The following is an 18,233-nucleotide window of genomic DNA, read 5'->3' on the forward strand; positions in this document are numbered from 1 at the left end:
GGTATACTCAGATGTGAGTCCCTTGCTCATTGCACCATCAGGATTCAAGCAAGCCGGGCCGAAGACAGCTGAAATGCCAGAAACCGGTCCCCGGAAGCTTGTTTCCTTCCCAGTGTAAGAATTGGCTTTTGTAGTCTGGTCTGCCCTGTTCCCATGATGCACTGGGCCAGGGACAGACTAATTTGCATACAGCCAGGTTCTGAAACTGGGATGGTGCAATGAGCTAAAAAACGGTGTTGGATCTAGCCCTGATCTCTTGACTGGGTGAGAGTATTCTGCTTAATTCAGAGACTCTGTCCATCACCACCCCTTGTTGTAAGTAATTTTGTCCACCCTAAGCGTGGAAGGGTATACTCAGATGTGAGTCCCTTGCTCATTGCACCATCAGGATTCAAGCAAGCCGGGCCGAAGACAGCTAAAATGCCAGAAACCGGTCCCCGGAAGCTTGTTTCCTTCCCAGTGTAAGAATTGGCTTTTGTAGTCTGGTCTGCCCTGTTCCCATGATGCACTGGGCCAGGGACAGACTAATTTGCATACAGCCAGGTTCTGAAACTGGGATGGTGCAATGAGCTAAAAAACGGTGTTGGATCTAGCCCTGATCTCTTGACTGGGTGAGAGTATTCTGCTTAATTCAGAGACTCTGTCCATCACCACCCCTTGTTGTAAGTAATTTTGTCCACCCTAAGCGTGGAAGGGTATACTCAGATGTGAGTCCCTTGCTCATTGCACCATCAGGATTCAAGCAAGCCGGGCCGAAGACAGCTGAAATGCCAGAAACCGGTCCCCGGAAGCTTGTTTCCTTCCCAGTGTAAGAATTGGCTTTTGTAGTCTGGTCTGCCCTGTTCCCATGATGCACTGGGCCAGGGACAGACTAATTTGCATACAGCCAGGTTCTGAAACTGGGATGGTGCAATGAGCTAAAAAACGGTGTTGGATCTAGCCCTGATCTCTTGACTGGGTGAGAGTATTCTGCTTAATTCAGAGACTCTGTCCATCACCACCCCTTGTTGTAAGTAATTTTGTCCACCCTAAGCGTGGAAGGGTATACTCAGATGTGAGTCCCTTGCTCATTGCACCATCAGGATTCAAGCAAGCCGGGCCGAAGACAGCTGAAATGCCAGAAACCGGTCCCCGGAAGCTTGTTTCCTTCCCAGTGTAAGAATTGGCTTTTGTAGTCTGGTCTGCCCTGTTCCCATGATGCACTGGGCCAGGGACAGACTAATTTGCATACAGCCAGGTTCTGAAACTGGGATGGTGCAATGAGCTAAAAAACGGTGTTGGATCTAGCCCTGATCTCTTGACTGGGTGAGAGTATTCTGCTTAATTCAGAGACTCTGTCCATCACCACCCCTTGTTGTAAGTAATTTTGTCCACCCTAAGCGTGGAAGGGTATACTCAGATGTGAGTCCCTTGCTCATTGCACCATCAGGATTCAAGCAAGCCGGGCCGAAGACAGCTGAAATGCCAGAAACCGGTCCCCGGAAGCTTGTTTCCTTCCCAGTGTAAGAATTGGCTTTTGTAGTCTGGTCTGCCCTGTTCCCATGATGCACTGGGCCAGGGACAGACTAATTTGCATACAGCCAGGTTCTGAAACTGGGATGGTGCAATGAGCTAAAAAACGGTGTTGGATCTAGCCCTGATCTCTTGACTGGGTGAGAGTATTCTGCTTAATTCAGAGACTCTGTCCATCACCACCCCTTGTTGTAAGTAATTTTGTCCACCCTAAGCGTGGAAGGGTATACTCAGATGTGAGTCCCTTGCTCATTGCACCATCAGGATTCAAGCAAGCCGGGCCGAAGACAGCTGAAATGCCAGAAACCGGTCCCCGGAAGCTTGTTTCCTTCCCAGTGTAAGAATTGGCTTTTGTAGTCTGGTCTGCCCTGTTCCCATGATGCACTGGGCCAGGGACAGACTAATTTGCATACAGCCAGGTTCTGAAACTGGGATGGTGCAATGAGCTAAAAAACGGTGTTGGATCTAGCCCTGATCTCTTGACTGGGTGAGAGTATTCTGCTTAATTCAGAGACTCTGTCCATCACCACCCCTTGTTGTAAGTAATTTTGTCCACCCTAAGCGTGGAAGGGTATACTCAGATGTGAGTCCCTTGCTCATTGCACCATCAGGATTCAAGCAAGCCGGGCCGAAGACAGCTGAAATGCCAGAAACCGGTCCCCGGAAGCTTGTTTCCTTCCCAGTGTAAGAATTGGCTTTTGTAGTCTGGTCTGCCCTGTTCCCATGATGCACTGGGCCAGGGACAGACTAATTTGCATACAGCCAGGTTCTGAAACTGGGATGGTGCAATGAGCTAAAAAACGGTGTTGGATCTAGCCCTGATCTCTTGACTGGGTGAGAGTATTCTGCTTAATTCAGAGACTCTGTCCATCACCACCCCTTGTTGTAAGTAATTTTGTCCACCCTAAGCGTGGAAGGGTATACTCAGATGTGAGTCCCTTGCTCATTGCACCATCAGGATTCAAGCAAGCCGGGCCGAAGACAGCTGAAATGCCAGAAACCGGTCCCCGGAAGCTTGTTTCCTTCCCAGTGTAAGAATTGGCTTTTGTAGTCTGGTCTGCCCTGTTCCCATGATGCACTGGGCCAGGGACAGACTAATTTGCATACAGCCAGGTTCTGAAACTGGGATGGTGCAATGAGCTAAAAAACGGTGTTGGATCTAGCCCTGATCTCTTGACTGGGTGAGAGTATTCTGCTTAATTCAGAGACTCTGTCCATCACCACCCCTTGTTGTAAGTAATTTTGTCCACCCTAAGCGTGGAAGGGTATACTCAGATGTGAGTCCCTTGCTCATTGCACCATCAGGATTCAAGCAAGCCGGGCCGAAGACAGCTGAAATGCCAGAAACCGGTCCCCGGAAGCTTGTTTCCTTCCCAGTGTAAGAATTGGCTTTTGTAGTCTGGTCTGCCCTGTTCCCATGATGCACTGGGCCAGGGACAGACTAATTTGCATACAGCCAGGTTCTGAAACTGGGATGGTGCAATGAGCTAAAAAACGGTGTTGGATCTAGCCCTGATCTCTTGACTGGGTGAGAGTATTCTGCTTAATTCAGAGACTCTGTCCATCACCACCCCTTGTTGTAAGTAATTTTGTCCACCCTAAGCGTGGAAGGGTATACTCAGATGTGAGTCCCTTGCTCATTGCACCATCAGGATTCAAGCAAGCCGGGCCGAAGACAGCTGAAATGCCAGAAACCGGTCCCCGGAAGCTTGTTTCCTTCCCAGTGTAAGAATTGGCTTTTGTAGTCTGGTCTGCCCTGTTCCCATGATGCACTGGGCCAGGGACAGACTAATTTGCATACAGCCAGGTTCTGAAACTGGGATGGTGCAATGAGCTAAAAAACGGTGTTGGATCTAGCCCTGATCTCTTGACTGGGTGAGAGTATTCTGCTTAATTCAGAGACTCTGTCCATCACCACCCCTTGTTGTAAGTAATTTTGTCCACCCTAAGCGTGGAAGGGTATACTCAGATGTGAGTCCCTTGCTCATTGCACCATCAGGATTCAAGCAAGCCGGGCCGAAGACAGCTGAAATGCCAGAAACCGGTCCCCGGAAGCTTGTTTCCTTCCCAGTGTAAGAATTGGCTTTTGTAGTCTGGTCTGCCCTGTTCCCATGATGCACTGGGCCAGGGACAGACTAATTTGCATACAGCCAGGTTCTGAAACTGGGATGGTGCAATGAGCTAAAAAACGGTGTTGGATCTAGCCCTGATCTCTTGACTGGGTGAGAGTATTCTGCTTAATTCAGAGACTCTGTCCATCACCACCCCTTGTCCAAAGTAAATGTATGCATCACAGCAGGGGTTTACAGCAATTTACCTTTCTGGTGAGCTGGTACTGCACTTTACACACACATAGAGCACCAGACTGGGTGAAGGAGTGCGTGCACATAAAGGTGGCTGAGGGCAATGGGAGCAAAACAACCTGGGGCACAGGGGACCCAGTCCCTTTCCTCCTCTTTCGTCTATGGGTAGGGGTACCTTTTTAAGGACCTTCGTTTAAAAAAAGCTACCGGGACAAAACAATCAAATCTATGCTTTAGAGGTATCTTCCCTGACCGGGAATCGAACCCGGGCCGCGGCCGTGAAAGTGCCGAATCCTAGCCACTAGACCACCAGGGAGGAGATGCACTTGTGTGCTTGCCTTGCTCATCCCCTTATTGTGACTAAGCTAACTCCAATATAAAAATTGCCCGTAAAGTCCGAGTGGGAGAAAGTTAGGTGTCACACAGTGTGTTTGTCATAAGCAATTACCTTTAGCCTCCTGCAAAAGCCTTTTACCTCCGCAAACAGCTCTTGCTGGACAGCCGGTGCTGCAGCAGCCAGCAGAAAAAGGGAGTTGAGTAAAGCAGGGCCTGGGGTCTCACCAGGGTGGCCGAGTGGTTAATGCGTTGGACTTAAGATCCAATGGACGTTTGTCCGCATGGGTTTGAGCCCCATTCCTGGTATGGGTTTTCAGCTGCTTTGTAAGAAAGTGCAGATGCTTTTGAAAAGCATTTTCCTGCGCCCTTCCACTGCCCCTCTCCAACAGTCCCCATTCAAGTCTCAGCTGTGGGGTCTGCTGCTACTCTGCTACCAGCATGGATGCTTCCCAAAGCAATGCAGTGCCATCTACGCAGATCCCCTGCTTAGAGAAATACACCTCCTATATCTTTTCCCACTGAAGGGAGCAGGAGGAAGTACTTGCTTCCTGGGGAACATGGGTCTGCCCCTGGAATTTTTTAACCCGGCTCTTGCAGATTTCTCCCCTTTTTTGATTTCACCTACAAGCTCTCCCTTGCCAGAGGAGCAGGATCTGCTGATGCAGACCCGGCTGGCTCAAACGTGCAAAGGCTTTTCCCCAAACCTCTGGGGAAAAATTGAGGAGAGTTCCCTGCCCCCGCCTCCTCTCGCCTTCCGAACAGGCTTCCAAACGGGCAATGCCCTGACGGGTCCCCCACAACCCGTCCTGCCCACAGCCACACCCCTGTATATGAGGGTGACCCATGTCCCTCACCCTCCATGTTCGAACGGAAGGCACCGTCTGTCCTGAAGGGTGTACCAGACAGGCATCTCTCCAGCCAGGCAGACCCCTGCAGCACCCGTTAAGCTCCAAAGCCTATACAATCCCAAGATGCCACAGGTCAGTATGCAAATCAGACAGCCCTGGCCACACCCTCCCTGTGGCTGGCCTCTGCTGCTTTCCGTACGTGCAGCTCAGTTTTTTCTTACCCAGATCCAGACTTCCATTTTAGCAAAAAGGTGGGTTGCAATGGGTCCAGGATGCCATTTGGAAACAAAGCCTGCAGGCCTGTCAAAGGAGACTTCCAGCCGCACGCCATGTGGTCAGAAGCCTACAAAAGGAATTGCACTTTGGAATACAGGGTCTCACTTGCTCAAGAGCCTTGCACAAGTGACTTTCCTCCCGCTGAGGAAAGCAGCTATAAAGGGACCTTGCGAAAATGATATTTGGAGCTATACTGCGTGATGCTAGGCAAACTGTGAGTCAGAAAGCAACTTCATTTTGAGAAGCCCACGACCTACGGGAAGGAAACGTTTTCAAGGACAGAAGATAGACTTTTCCCTGACCGGGACTCGAACCGGGGCCGCGGCGATGAGAGTGCCGAATCCTAACCACTAGACCACCAGGGAGCCCAGTGCCATGCAGCAAAAGTTCATACACTGCTTTCCGAATGACAAAGCTCATGGGGGCTGAAAGCTTATTTTTCTCTACAGCACATATGAATCAGAACTTGAAAAAATCCTCATAATGCCACCCGACTGTCTGTCACTTCCAAGCGCAGGCCATCCTCTCCCCCTTGCTACTGAACCGATGAATTCCTGTACAATCGGGATCCACGGGAAAACACAAGAGGGACACCTAGGGGCAGATTTATGTTAACTGGCGCATCCCCAGGGATGCGCCAGTTAATGTGCGCCACAGTGCGCCACAGCTCCGCCACCCATGGTGCGCCGCATTTACAATGCGGCACACCATGGGGCAAAAACGGCACAGATGCGTGACGCATCTGTGCCGTTAAGGCGGCGCATTGCTGGAGTTGCGTCGCAAGCGCGACGCAGCTCCAGCAAGGCTCGGGGGAGCCCTATCTGACCAATGCTGCATCAAGACCTACGCCTGCTTCAAGCAGGCGCAGGCTTTTGACGCAGCATTGGCCTGAAAGTGACTGAGTGAAATCTTATAGATTTCACTCAGCCACTTTTGCGAGGCGCACCTGCCCCGGAACGCCCACCCTGCGCCGGAACGCCCACAAGCGACGCAGGGCTTTACAACGTGACGCATCTGCCTAGATGCGTCACGTTGTAAATCGTTCGTAGGGATGTGCCACGTTTATGCCGCCTTGCGTGACGCAACAGCGGCGTAAACGTGGCGCAAGGGCCTCATAAATCTGCCCCCTAGTGGCTGCTGATGGCGCACAGACAGCTGGAACACTTTCTCAACCCTGTCTCGTTATTCAGCTACCTGGAAGAATACATTGCGCTTAAGCGATTCAAGAGTGCAGGGGGGAGAAGAGTGCTCCAAAGTAGATGTAAATACCAGACACCACTTGATTATTTTTAAATAACCTATATGAAAAAAAAAACATACAGGTCCGTTTTTTGATTTGCGTCACTAGTTTATTATTTTATTTTAACACTAGTGGGAAAGAAAGATTTTTTTGGGTTTTCTGAAATAAACAACTTAATTATAGTGTATATACAAAACACAAAAACAATAGAATATTTTACAGAAACATCATGATATACAATACAATTTACAAAAATTGCAACACATCCAAACTTGCACACTGGCCAAACCATTCATCCATCTACACTCATCCAACACAACAGTACAAATCCTAAAGCTCTAATGTCAAAAAGAAAAATGTATAGATTGATTTCTTTATATGTACATATATACAGTATCACATTCCAACATATTAACCAAAATGTAATATATAGACTTGGACTCTTTTTGAATGGACCTATTTAAAGAAATTATTTCAATTTTTGACAAAAAGAACCAGACAACCGGTCGACGCGTTTCGAACTCCCCAATGCGGAGTTCTCCTCAGGACCAACAATCTACAATAACAAACAAACATTTATTAGGACTATTACACTCAAGAATCCATTCCCAGTATAACAATTGCAGCTCCCATGGCTGCCTCTAACCATACCTTAATGCAGTGAATAAAGCACTCCAATTGTAGATGGCATACAGAAGATAGACAGCTGTAAGTAGGAAGACATAACATACACTTATGTACCACACTGAGTCAAGGTGCCATTACATATGTTCAAACTAGTGTCATTACAGGGAAGGCAAAAACGGGCTTACCTTGGTCAAGAAATCTTAATTACATTGTCTGTGGGAAGAAGAAATATATATGAAGCTTATTATCCTTACTCCCTCTATAAATGCAAAGTTAGTTTACCTCGCCAGGACGCTCACCGTTTGAAAGGAGTGTTCAATTACACTCGGTCTTCGGCGTTCAACAGAATAAATCACCCGAGCCTTAAAGAAAACGAAATGGGGGATTGCGAATTACTAATAATACCTGCAGATTGAAAATGCTTTTACTAGCAAACGTCTGCGTGTTCACTTACCGATCGTGGCCGTGCCCGCATCCGTAATGAAGTTGCTTGGTATGCGGAAGCCTGGTTGAACAACCAACGCTATTATTGGACACGCTCGCGGTCACGTGATCGCATGTTCCGTGATGTTAAAGAAGGGATTTAAAGCAATACCGCAACTGAATTAGAGAGGTCAACAACAACTTAATCAACACTGTACCAGTGTTCAGAGGCACTTTCGAATAGTCCGCGCTATTCTTTCGTGAATTAAACTTCATGTGAACGTCACCTCCAGGAGTCTAAGAGCGGCATTTAATTATTTATATTAATAGGATATTTGGGAAAACGCCATTGAGGGACCCCATGACCTAGGAAGCTAAGGGTTTCTAATAGTAATCTGCCAATATCACACATTAGTCAGGGGCAGAATTGCTGCCTAATCCAATACGCAGTTACAGATACGACCAAGTCAGCTGACTCTTTCATCCTCAAAAAATTGACCTGTTGCCACATGATTAAGTCTGGTATACGTCCAATATTAACCGGGACTAAAACCTTCGTGCTACAGCTTCAAGCCAGAAAGTAGCATCTGAATGCTGGCGTCAGGATCTATAGAAATGGAAGGGTTTTATATATCCACCCTCGTGATTTCCGAGATTTCATTGAGTCCCGTAGTTGCAGTGTTAAATTTCATGATTAGCATTGCTTCACGTTGATTCAATCTTTCTTCTGTGTTGCCTCCACGAGTGTCACTCTCAATTTTCGATATTATGGTCCACCTCAGGTCTTCCTCCTTATGTTGGTGAGTTTTCCAATGATGCACCAAAGGTGCATTCGGTGTCTCCTTTCTGAGTCTGGATTTATGTTGCGTGATCCGATGCCGGATCTCCTGGGTCGTTTTCCCTATGTACAACTTAGGGCAAGGACACATGACCCCGTAGACCACATTTTTGGTGAGACAATTGGTGAATGTATTGTGCTTCCAGTATATGCCATTGAAAGTGAACACCGATCCTTCATCTGTTTGCGAACAACATAAACAGTTCCCACATTTATGATGTCCCTGAATTGGAGGCAGTCCCAACATTCCTCTAAGTGATGTTTTTTCTGCTTGGGGCAAAGATGCCCTAACGATATGTTGTCCAATGCTCTTTTCTTTTTTGAAAGTGAAAAGTGGGATTTCATTAAGCTCACTATTTAAGTCCTTTACCAAATGCCAATTTTGGGTCACCATTTTCCGCAATAGATTTGCATGGGGACTGAACGTTGTAACACAGACAATTCTTTTCTGCTCTGAATGTCTCCTCTTCTGGAGCAAGGTCTCACGTGGTATCCACCATACACGTTTTAAAGTATGTTTTAACAATTTTTGGGGGTAACCTCTAATTGATAATTTCTGTACAAGTTCAGTTGCATGATGGAAGTATTCCTCCCTGTTGGAACAATTTCTCCTAATACGTAGAAACTGCCCAAAAGGGAGGTTATCTTTCAGGCTTCTGGGATGGTGGCTAGTAAAGTATAAAGCCTTATTCCGATCTGTGGATTTCCTGAATAATGTTGTTCCCAATGTACCTTCAGATGCATACACTTTTATGTCCAGAAATGTAATGGTTTTATTGGATGAACAGTGACTGAATTTTATGTCCTCTGTCCTGTTGTTGATCCAGATCATGAATTCCTCCAATTTATCTTGCGCACCTGACCAGATGATAAAGACATCATCGATGAATCGAAGATATTTTGTGATGTGCTCTGAATATGGATTATCATTGTAAATGAATTTCTTTTCATGCAGGCCACGAATAATATCGCTAATTCCGGCGCAAAAGGGCAGCCCATGGCCACCCCCTTGGTCTGAAAATAGAAATCCTTGTCAAACAAAAAATAATTTCTCTGTAAAGCAAATTTGGCAAGCTGAACAATAAAGAAAGTTGGAACTCGTGTTGGCTGCTCTCTTTGATCGAGGAAATAGGTAAGGGTCTCCAAAGCTTGGTCTTGGGGTATTTGAGTGTACAATGAAGTAACATCCATTGTCACCAAAAGCTGTGTTGATTCCTCAAATGGGACAGATGTTATCTGATTTAGAAAATCTGTAGTGTCCCTAAGGTGTGCCGGGACATTTGCCACCAATGGTTTCAGAAAGAAATCAATGTATTTTGAGACTGGCTCAATCAGGGATGCACACCCCGATATTATTGGGTGGCCTGGAGGATTACTTTGGTCCTTATGAAGTTTAGGAAGGACATAAAACAAAGGTGTCCTTGGGTGTTTGTTTTGCAGGAATGACAATTCCTTGGGGCCAAGAATACTCATGTCAAACCCTTCCTGAAGAATAGAAAAAAGTTCCTGTTGTAAGTCATCCACTGGATTTTTATTGATCAACCTGTAACATCTGGGGTCACTCAGTTGACGTTTCACCTCATCCTTATATTTATTTATGTCCCAAAGGACTATTGTGCCACCCTTATCAGCCTCCTTAATCACCAGAGAATGATCATTCTTTAGTGAGAAGATGGCATCTTTCTCTTTTTTTGATATGTTATAGTTAACATAATATTTTTTATTCTCTAAGGAAGATATTCCTGATAGTAATGTTTTTTCAAACGCAATTACCCCCTTTGGGATTTTAGAGCCAGGTGCAATGAATGAAGATTTATTGCGGAGGCCCGTTACTTCTGCGGAAGTCTGAAAATTTGTCTCAGCAAAGAATGTTTTTAGCCTGATTTTTCTGCAGAATTCCATGGTTTCTAGTTTCATTTTTGTGAAGTCAGCCGGGCGAACCGGGACATATGATAGTCCCTTCTTTAGGACCGAAATTTCTGTTGATGTTAAATTTCGGTTAGATAAATTAAATACAGGTGATTGATCTAACTCCTGTAATGTTGGTGTCGTGTCCGCATTTCCCATGGCTGATAGTTTTGACGATTGCGGCCCCTGCCTCTCCGTTGGCCTCTTGAAAAAAAAGGTTGAGACGTATTTGGTTGAATCTGTTGATTCCCTCTGGGGTTCTGATTTTGATTACCTCTTGTATCACTCGAATCAGATTCACCCCCTGCAGAGGAGGATGAAGTATCCGAAAAGGTCAAAAACTTATTTCGTGATCTACCCTGATTATCCTGAAAAAATCGACGTTGGTTTGGTCTGGAATAAAAATCCGGTTGTAAATAGGGGTAGACAGATTCTAGTGAGAAGTTTTTTTGGTCTAAATCAAATTTACTCCCTTTTTGTGTTACTGTGTAGACCTTAAACTCCAATAGTTCTTTTTCTATTTTTTCCAAAAGGCCCTTGGCATCCGTAATTAGTTGATTGGTTTGGATTGCTGCCTCTAATGCTGAAATCTCAGCCAGTTCTTTTATAGAGAGTCTTTGTGCCGTCTCAATGGTAAGCACCATTAAGTCTCTGCTGCATTTCGTCTCAATACAACTGAAACCCTTTTTGTATTCAGGGTCATCAGTAAACACCATTGGGGTGTTTCTAATTTGTAAGCCAGGCGGTATTGTGCCTGCTCGTAGATGTAAAAGTAAAAACTGACCATGAAGGTCCGTCCTTATTTGTTTTTTCCGCAATCTGATTAGTTTGTCGGACTCATTTTGGGTTTTTGCTGTTACACTTAGTGTAGCAGAGGCAAAAATAGGAGGTGCACTGATTAGTTTTTGAATGTGATCCTCACTATAAGAGAATGTATCTTTCTCAGACATAACACTTAAACACACAAGACAAAATACTACACTTAAGACAATGTTAGTATACGTATACACACTAGACCACCTATTAGAAGGTCCCTTAACCTAATCAAAAAGTGTGAGGGAAGAGAAGAAAAGAAAAGGATCACTTGAACCTTTTTCCGACCTCGCGAACCAGCGTCCGCTACAAAACCTGAAACAACGACACAGGGTCGTGACTCCTGACCAGTAAGGCTGAGCCCAAGATTACTAAACAACAAAACAACTGCCAATACCAGACACCACTTGATTTTTTTTTAAATAACCTATATGAAAAAAAAAACATACAGGTCCGTTTTTTGATTTGCGTCACTAGTTTATTATTTTATTTTAACACTAGTGGGAAAGAAAGATTTTTTTTGGTTTTCTGAAATAAACAACTTAATTATAGTGTATATACCAAACACAAATGCAATAGAATATTTTACAGAAACAACATGATATACAATACAATTTACATAAATTGCAACACATCCAAACTTGCACACTGGCCAAACCATTCATCCATCTACACTCATCCAACACAACAGTACAAATCCTAAAGGTCTAATGTCAAAAAGAAAAATGTATAGATTGATTTCTTTATATGTACATATATACAGTATCACATTCCAACATATTAACCAAAATGTAATATATAGACTTGGACTCTTTTTGAATGGACCTATTTAAAGAAATTATTTCAATTTTTGACAAAAAGAACCAGACAAAGTAGATGTATGCATCACAGCAGGGGTTTCCAGCAATTTACCTTTCTGGTGAGCTGGTACTGCACTTTATACACACATAGAGCACCAGACTGGGTGAAGGAGTGCGTGCGCATAAAGGTGACTGAGGGCAATGGGAGCAAAACAACCTGGGGCACGGGGGACCCAGTCCCTTTCCTCCTCTTTCGTCTATGGGTAAGGGTACCTTTTTAAGGACCTTCTATTAAAAAAAGCTACTGGGACAAAACACTCAAATCTATGCTTTAGAGGTATCTTCCCTGACTGGGAATCGAACCCAGGCCGCGTCGGTGAATGCACCGAATCCTAGCCACTAGACCACCAGGGAGGAGATGGTCTTGTGTACTTGCCTTGCTCATCCCCTTATTGTGACTCAGATAACTCCAATATAAAAATTGCCCGTAAAGTCCGAGTGGGAGAAAGTTAGGTGTCACACCGTGTGTTTGTCATAAGCAATTACCTTTAGCCTCCTGCAAAAGCCTTTTACCTCCACAAACAGCTCTTGCTGGACAGCCGGTGCTGCAGCAGCCAGCAGAAAAAGGGAGTTGAGTAAAGGTGGGCCTTGGGTCTTACCAGGGTGGCCGAGTGGATAAGGCGTTGGACTTAAGATCCAATGGACGTTTGTCCGCATGGGTTCGAGCCCCATTCCTGGTATGGGTTTTCAGCTGCTTTGTAAGAAAGTGCAGATGCTTTTGAAAAGCATTTTCCTGCGCCCTTCCACTGCCCCTCTCCAACAGTCCCCATTCAAGTCTCAGCTGTGGGGTCTGCTGCTACTCTGCTACCAGCATTGATGCTTCCCAAAGCAATGCAGTGCCATCTACGCAGATCCCCTGCTTAGAGAAATACACCTCCTATATCTTTTCCCACTGAAGGGAGCAGGAGGAAGTACTTGCTTCCTGGGGAACATGGGTCTGCCCCTGGAATTTTTTAACCCGGCTCTTGCAGATTACTCCCCTTTTTTGATTTCACCTACAAGTTCTCCGTTGCCAGAGGAGCAGGATCTGCTGATGCAGGCCCGGCTGGCTCAAACGTGCAAAGGCTTTTCCCCAAACCTCTTTGGAAAAATTGAGGAGAGTTCCCTGCCCCCGCCTCCTCTCGCCTTCCAAACGGGCAATGCCCTGACGGGTCCCCCACAACCCGTCCTGCCCACAGCCACACCCCTGTATATGAGGGTGACCCATGTCCCTCACCCTCCATGTTCGAACGGAAGGCACCGTCTGTCCTGAGGGGTGTACCAGACAGGCATCTCTCCAGCCAGGCAGACCCCTGCATCACCCATTAAGCTCCAAAGCCTATACAATCCCAAGATGCCACAGGTCAGTATGCAAATCAGACAGCCCTGGCCACACCCTCCCTGTGGCTGGCCTCTGCTTTTTTCCGTACGTGCAGCTCAGTTTTTTCTTACCCAGATCCAGACTTCCATTTTAGCAAAAAGGTGGGTTGCGTTGGGTCCAGGATGCCATTTGCAAAGAAAGCCTGCAGGCCTGTCAAAGGAGACTTCCTGCAGCACGCCATGTGGTCAGAAGCCCAGAAAAGGAATTGCACTTTGGAATACAGGGTCTCACTTGCTCAAGAGCCTTGCACAAGTGACTTTCCTCCCGCTGTGGAAAGCAGCTATAAAGGGACCTTGCGAAAATGATATTTGGAGCTATACTGCGTGATGCTAGGCAAACTGTGAGTCAGAAAGCAACTTCATTTTGAGAAGCCCGCGACCTACGGGAAGGAAAAGTTTTGAAGGGCAGAAGAAGGACTTTTCCCTGACCGGGAATCGAACCCGGGCCGCGGCAGTGAGAGCGCCGAATCCTAACCACTAGACCACCAGGGTGCCCAGTGCCATGCAGCAAAAGTTCATACACTGCTTTCCGAATGACAAAGCTCATGGGGGCTGAAAGCTTATTTTTCTCTACAGGACATATGAATCAGAACTTGAAAAAATCCTCATAATGCCACCCGACTTTCTGTCACTTCCAAGCACAGGCCACCCTCTCCCCCTTGCTACTGAACCGATGAATTCCTGTACAATCGGGATCCACGGGAAAACACAAGAGGGACACCTAGTGGCTGCTGATGGCGCACAGACAGCTGGAACACTTTCTCAACCCTGTCTCGTTATTCAGCTTGCTGGAAGAATACATTGCGCTTAAGCGATTCAAGAGTGCAAGGGAGAAGAGTGCTCCAAAGTAGATGTATGCATCACAGCAGGGGTTTCCAGCAATTTACCTTTCTGGTGAGCTGGTACTGCACTTTACACACACATAGAGCACCAGACTGGGTGGAGGAGTGCTTGCGCATAAAGGTGGCTGAGGGCAATGGGAGCAAAACAACCTGGGGCACAGGGGACCCAGTCCCTTTCCTCCTCTTTCGTTCATGGGTAGGGGTACCTTTTTAAGGACCTTCGTTTAAAAAAAGCTACTGGGACAAAACACTGAAATCTATGTTTTAGTGGTATCTTCCCTGACCGGGACTGGAACCCGGGCCGAGGCGGTGAAAGCACCGAATCCTAGCCACTAGACCACCAGGGAGGAGATGCTCTTGTGTGCTTGCCTTGCTCACCCCCTTATTGTGACTAAGCTAACTCCAATATAAAAATTGCCCGTAAAGTCCGAGTGGGAGAAAGTTAGGTGTCACACAGTGTGTTTGTCATAAGCAATTACCTTTAGCCTCCTGCAAAAGCCTTTTAACTCCGCAAACAGCTCTTGCTGGACAGCCGGTGCTGCAGCAGCCAGCAGAAAAAGGGAGTTGAGTAAAGCTGGGCCTTGGGTCTCACCAGGGTGGCCGAGTGGTTAAGGTGTTGGACTTAAGATCCAATGGACGTTTGTCCGCATGGGTTCGAGCCCCATTCCTGGTATGGGTTTTCAGCTGCTTTGTAAGAAAGTGCAGATGCTTTTGAAAAGCATTTTCCTGCGCCCTTCCACTGCCCCTCTCCAACAGTCCCCATTCAAGTCTCAGCTGTGGGGTCTGCTGCTATTCTGCTACCAGCATGGATGCTTCCCAAAGCAATGCAGTGCCATCTACGCAGATCCCCTGCTTAGAGAAATACACCTCCTATATCTTTTCCCACTGAAGGGAGCAGGAGGAAGTACTTGCTTCCTGGGGAACATGGGTCTGCCCCTGGAATTTTTTAACCCGGCTCTTGCAGATTTCTCCCCTTTTTTGATTTCACCTACAAGCTCTCCCTTGCCAGAGGAGCAGGATCTGCTGATGCAGGCCCGGCTGGCTCAAACGTGCAAAGGCTTTTCCCCAAACCTCTGGGGGAAAATTGAGGAGAGTTCCCTGCCCCCGCCTCCTCTCGCCTTCCGAACGGGCTTCCAAACGGGCAATGCCCTGACGGGTCCCCCACAACCCGTCCTGCCCACAGCCACACCCCTGTATAAGAGGGTGACCCATGTCCCTCACCCTCCATGTTCGAACGGAAGGCACCGTCTGTCCTGAGGGGTGTACCAGACAGGCATCTCTCCAGCCAGGCAGACCCCTGCAGCACCCGTTAAGCTCCAAAGCCTATACATTCCCAAGATGCCACAGGTCAGTATGCAAATCAGACTGCCCTGGCCACACCCTCCCTGTGGCTGGCCTCTGCTTTTTTCCGTACGTGCAGCTCAGTTTTTTCTTACCCAGATCCAGACTTCCATTTTAGCAAAAAGGTGGGTTGCAATGGGTCCAGGATGCCATTTGGAAACAAAGCCTGCAGGCCTGTCAAAGGAGACTTCCTGCCGCACGCCATGTGGTCAGAAGCCTACAAAAGGAATTGCACTTTGGAATACAGGGTCTCACTTGCTCAAGAGCCTTGCACAAGTGACTTTCCTCCCGCTGTGGAAAGCAGCTATAAAGGGACCTTGCGAAAATGATATTTGGAGCTATACTGCGTGATGCTAGGCAAACTGTGAGTCAGAAAGCAACTTCATTTTGAGAAGCCCGCGACCTACGGGAAGGAAAAGTATTCAAGGGCAGAAGAAGGACTTTTCCCTGACCGGGAATCGAACCCGGGCCGCGGCGGTGAGAGCGCCGAATCCTAACCACTAGACCACCAGGGAGCCCAGAGCCATGCAGCAAAAGTTCATACACTGCTTTCCGAATGACAAAGCTCATGGGGGCTGAAAGCTTATTTTTCTCTACAGCACATATGAATCAGAAATTGAAAAAATCCTCATAATGCCACCCGACTGTCTGTCACTTCCAAGCACAGGCCATCCTCTCCCCCTTGCTACTGAACCGATGAATTCCTGTACAATCGGGATCCACGGGAAAACACAAGAGGGACACCTAGTGGCTGCTGATGGCGCACAGACAGCTGGAACACTTTCTCAACCCTGTCTCGTTATTCAGCTTGCTGGAAGAATACATTGCTCTTAAGCGATTCAAGAGTGCAAGGGAGAAGAGTGCTCCAAAGTAGATGTATGCATCACAGCAGGGGTTTCCAGCAATTTACCTTTCTGGTGAGCTGGTACTGCACTTTACACACACATAGAGCACCAGACTGGGTGGAGGAGTGCGTGCGCATAAAGGTGGCTGAGGGCAATGGGAGCAAAATAACCTGGGGCACAGGGGACCCAGTCCCTTTCCTCCTCTTTCGTTCATGGGTAGGGGTACCTTTTTAAGGACCTTCGTTTAAAAAAAGCTACTGGGACAAAACACTCAAATCTATGCTTTAGAGGTATCTTCCCTGACCGGGAATCGAACCCGGGCCGCGGCGGTGAAAGCACCGAATCCTAGCCACTAGACCACCAGGGAGGAGATGCTCTTGTGTGCTTGCCTTGCTCACCCCCTTATTGTGACTAAGCTAACTCCAATATAAAAATTGCCCGTAAAGTCCGAGTGGGAGAAAGTTAGGTGTCACACAGTGTGTTTGTCATAAGCAATTACCTTTAGCCTCCTGCAAAAGCCTTTTAACTCCGCAAACAGCTCTTGCTGGACAGCCGGTGCTGCAGCAGCCAGCAGAAAAAGGGAGTTGAGTAAAGCTGGGCCTTGGGTCTCACCAGGGTGGCCGAGTGGTTAAGGTGTTGGACTTAAGATCCAATGGATGTTTGTCCGCATGGGTTCGAGCCCCATTCCTGGTATGGGTTTTCAGCTGCTTTGTAAGAAAGTGCAGATGCTTTTGAAAAGCATTTTCCTGCGCCCTTCCACTGCCCCTCTCCAACAGTCCCCATTCAAGTCTCAGCTGTGGGGTCTGCTGCTATTCTGCTACCAGCATGGATGCTTCCCAAAGCAATGCAGTGCCATCTACGCAGATCCCCTGCTTAGAGAAATACACCTCCTATATCTTTTCCCACTGAAGGGAGCAGGAGGAAGTACTTGCTTCCTGGGGAACATGGGTCTGCCCCTGGAATTTTTTAACCCGGCTCTTGCAGATTTCTCCCCTTTTTTGATTTCACCTACAAGCTCTCCCTTGCCAGAGGAGCAGGATCTGCTGATGCAGGCCCGGCTGGCTCAAACGTGCAAAGGCTTTTCCCCAAACCTCTGGGGGAAAATTGAGGAGAGTTCCCTGCCCCCGCCTCCTCTCGCCTTCCGAACGGGCTTCCAAACGGGCAATGCCCTGACGGGTCCCCCACAACCCGTCCTGCCCACAGCCACACCACTGTATAAGAGGGTGACCCATGTCCCTCACCCTCCATGTTCGAACGGAAGGCACCGTCTGTCCTGAGGGGTGTACCAGACAGGCATCTCTCCAGCCAGGCAGACCCCTGCAGCACCCGTTAAGCTCCAAAGCCTATACATTCCCAAGATGCCACAGGTCAGTATGCAAATCAGACTGCCCTGGCCACACCCTCCCTGTGGCTGGCCTCTGCTTTTTTCCGTACGTGCAGCTCAGTTTTTTCTTACCCAGATCCAGACTTCCATTTTAGCAAAAAGGTGGGTTGCAATGGGTCCAGGATGCCATTTGGAAACAAAGCCTGCAGGCCTGTCAAAGGAGACTTCCTGCCGCACGCCATGTGGTCAGAAGCCTACAAAAGGAATTGCACTTTGGAATACAGGGTCTCACTTGCTCAAGAGCCTTGCACAAGTGACTTTCCTCCCGCTGTGGAAAGCAGCTATAAAGGGACCTTGCGAAAATGATATTTGGAGCTATACTGCGTGATGCTAGGCAAACTGTGAGTCAGAAAGCAACTTCATTTTGAGAAGCCCGCGACCTACGGGAAGGAAAAGTATTCAAGGGCAGAAGAAGGACTTTTCCCTGACCAGGAATCGAACCCGGGCCGCGGCGGTGAGAGCGCCGAATCCTAACCAC

At 47.4% G+C, this 18,233-nt stretch overlaps 8 non-coding genes across 8 annotated transcripts; 4 read left to right on the top strand and 4 right to left on the bottom strand.

The window, feature by feature from the left end:
- Nucleotides 1-4,059: 4,059 nt before the first annotated feature.
- On the bottom strand, nucleotides 4,060-4,131 carry TRNAE-UUC (transfer RNA glutamic acid (anticodon UUC)). Its single transcript has one exon. It is a non-coding gene; the product is annotated as a tRNA-Glu (tRNA).
- A 243-nt stretch (nucleotides 4,132-4,374) lies between these two features.
- TRNAL-UAA (transfer RNA leucine (anticodon UAA)) lies at nucleotides 4,375-4,457 on the top strand. Its single transcript has one exon. It is a non-coding gene; the product is annotated as a tRNA-Leu (tRNA).
- Nucleotides 4,458-12,581: 8,124 nt separating this feature from the next.
- On the top strand, nucleotides 12,582-12,664 carry TRNAL-UAA (transfer RNA leucine (anticodon UAA)). The gene has a single exon. It is a non-coding gene; the product is annotated as a tRNA-Leu (tRNA).
- Nucleotides 12,665-13,763: 1,099 nt separating this feature from the next.
- On the bottom strand, nucleotides 13,764-13,835 carry TRNAE-CUC (transfer RNA glutamic acid (anticodon CUC)). Its single transcript has one exon. It is a non-coding gene; the product is annotated as a tRNA-Glu (tRNA).
- A 940-nt stretch (nucleotides 13,836-14,775) lies between these two features.
- Nucleotides 14,776-14,858, top strand: TRNAL-UAA (transfer RNA leucine (anticodon UAA)). The gene has a single exon. It is a non-coding gene; the product is annotated as a tRNA-Leu (tRNA).
- A 1,111-nt stretch (nucleotides 14,859-15,969) lies between these two features.
- TRNAE-CUC (transfer RNA glutamic acid (anticodon CUC)) lies at nucleotides 15,970-16,041 on the bottom strand. The gene has a single exon. It is a non-coding gene; the product is annotated as a tRNA-Glu (tRNA).
- Nucleotides 16,042-16,666: 625 nt separating this feature from the next.
- On the bottom strand, nucleotides 16,667-16,738 carry TRNAE-UUC (transfer RNA glutamic acid (anticodon UUC)). Its single transcript has one exon. It is a non-coding gene; the product is annotated as a tRNA-Glu (tRNA).
- A 243-nt stretch (nucleotides 16,739-16,981) lies between these two features.
- On the top strand, nucleotides 16,982-17,064 carry TRNAL-UAA (transfer RNA leucine (anticodon UAA)). The gene has a single exon. It is a non-coding gene; the product is annotated as a tRNA-Leu (tRNA).
- Nucleotides 17,065-18,233: the final 1,169 nt, after the last annotated feature.

This window comes from Lissotriton helveticus, chromosome 4_1 (genome assembly GCF_964261635.1).
Source record: "Lissotriton helveticus chromosome 4_1, aLisHel1.1, whole genome shotgun sequence".
Lineage (NCBI taxonomy): Eukaryota > Metazoa > Chordata > Amphibia > Caudata > Salamandridae > Lissotriton > Lissotriton helveticus.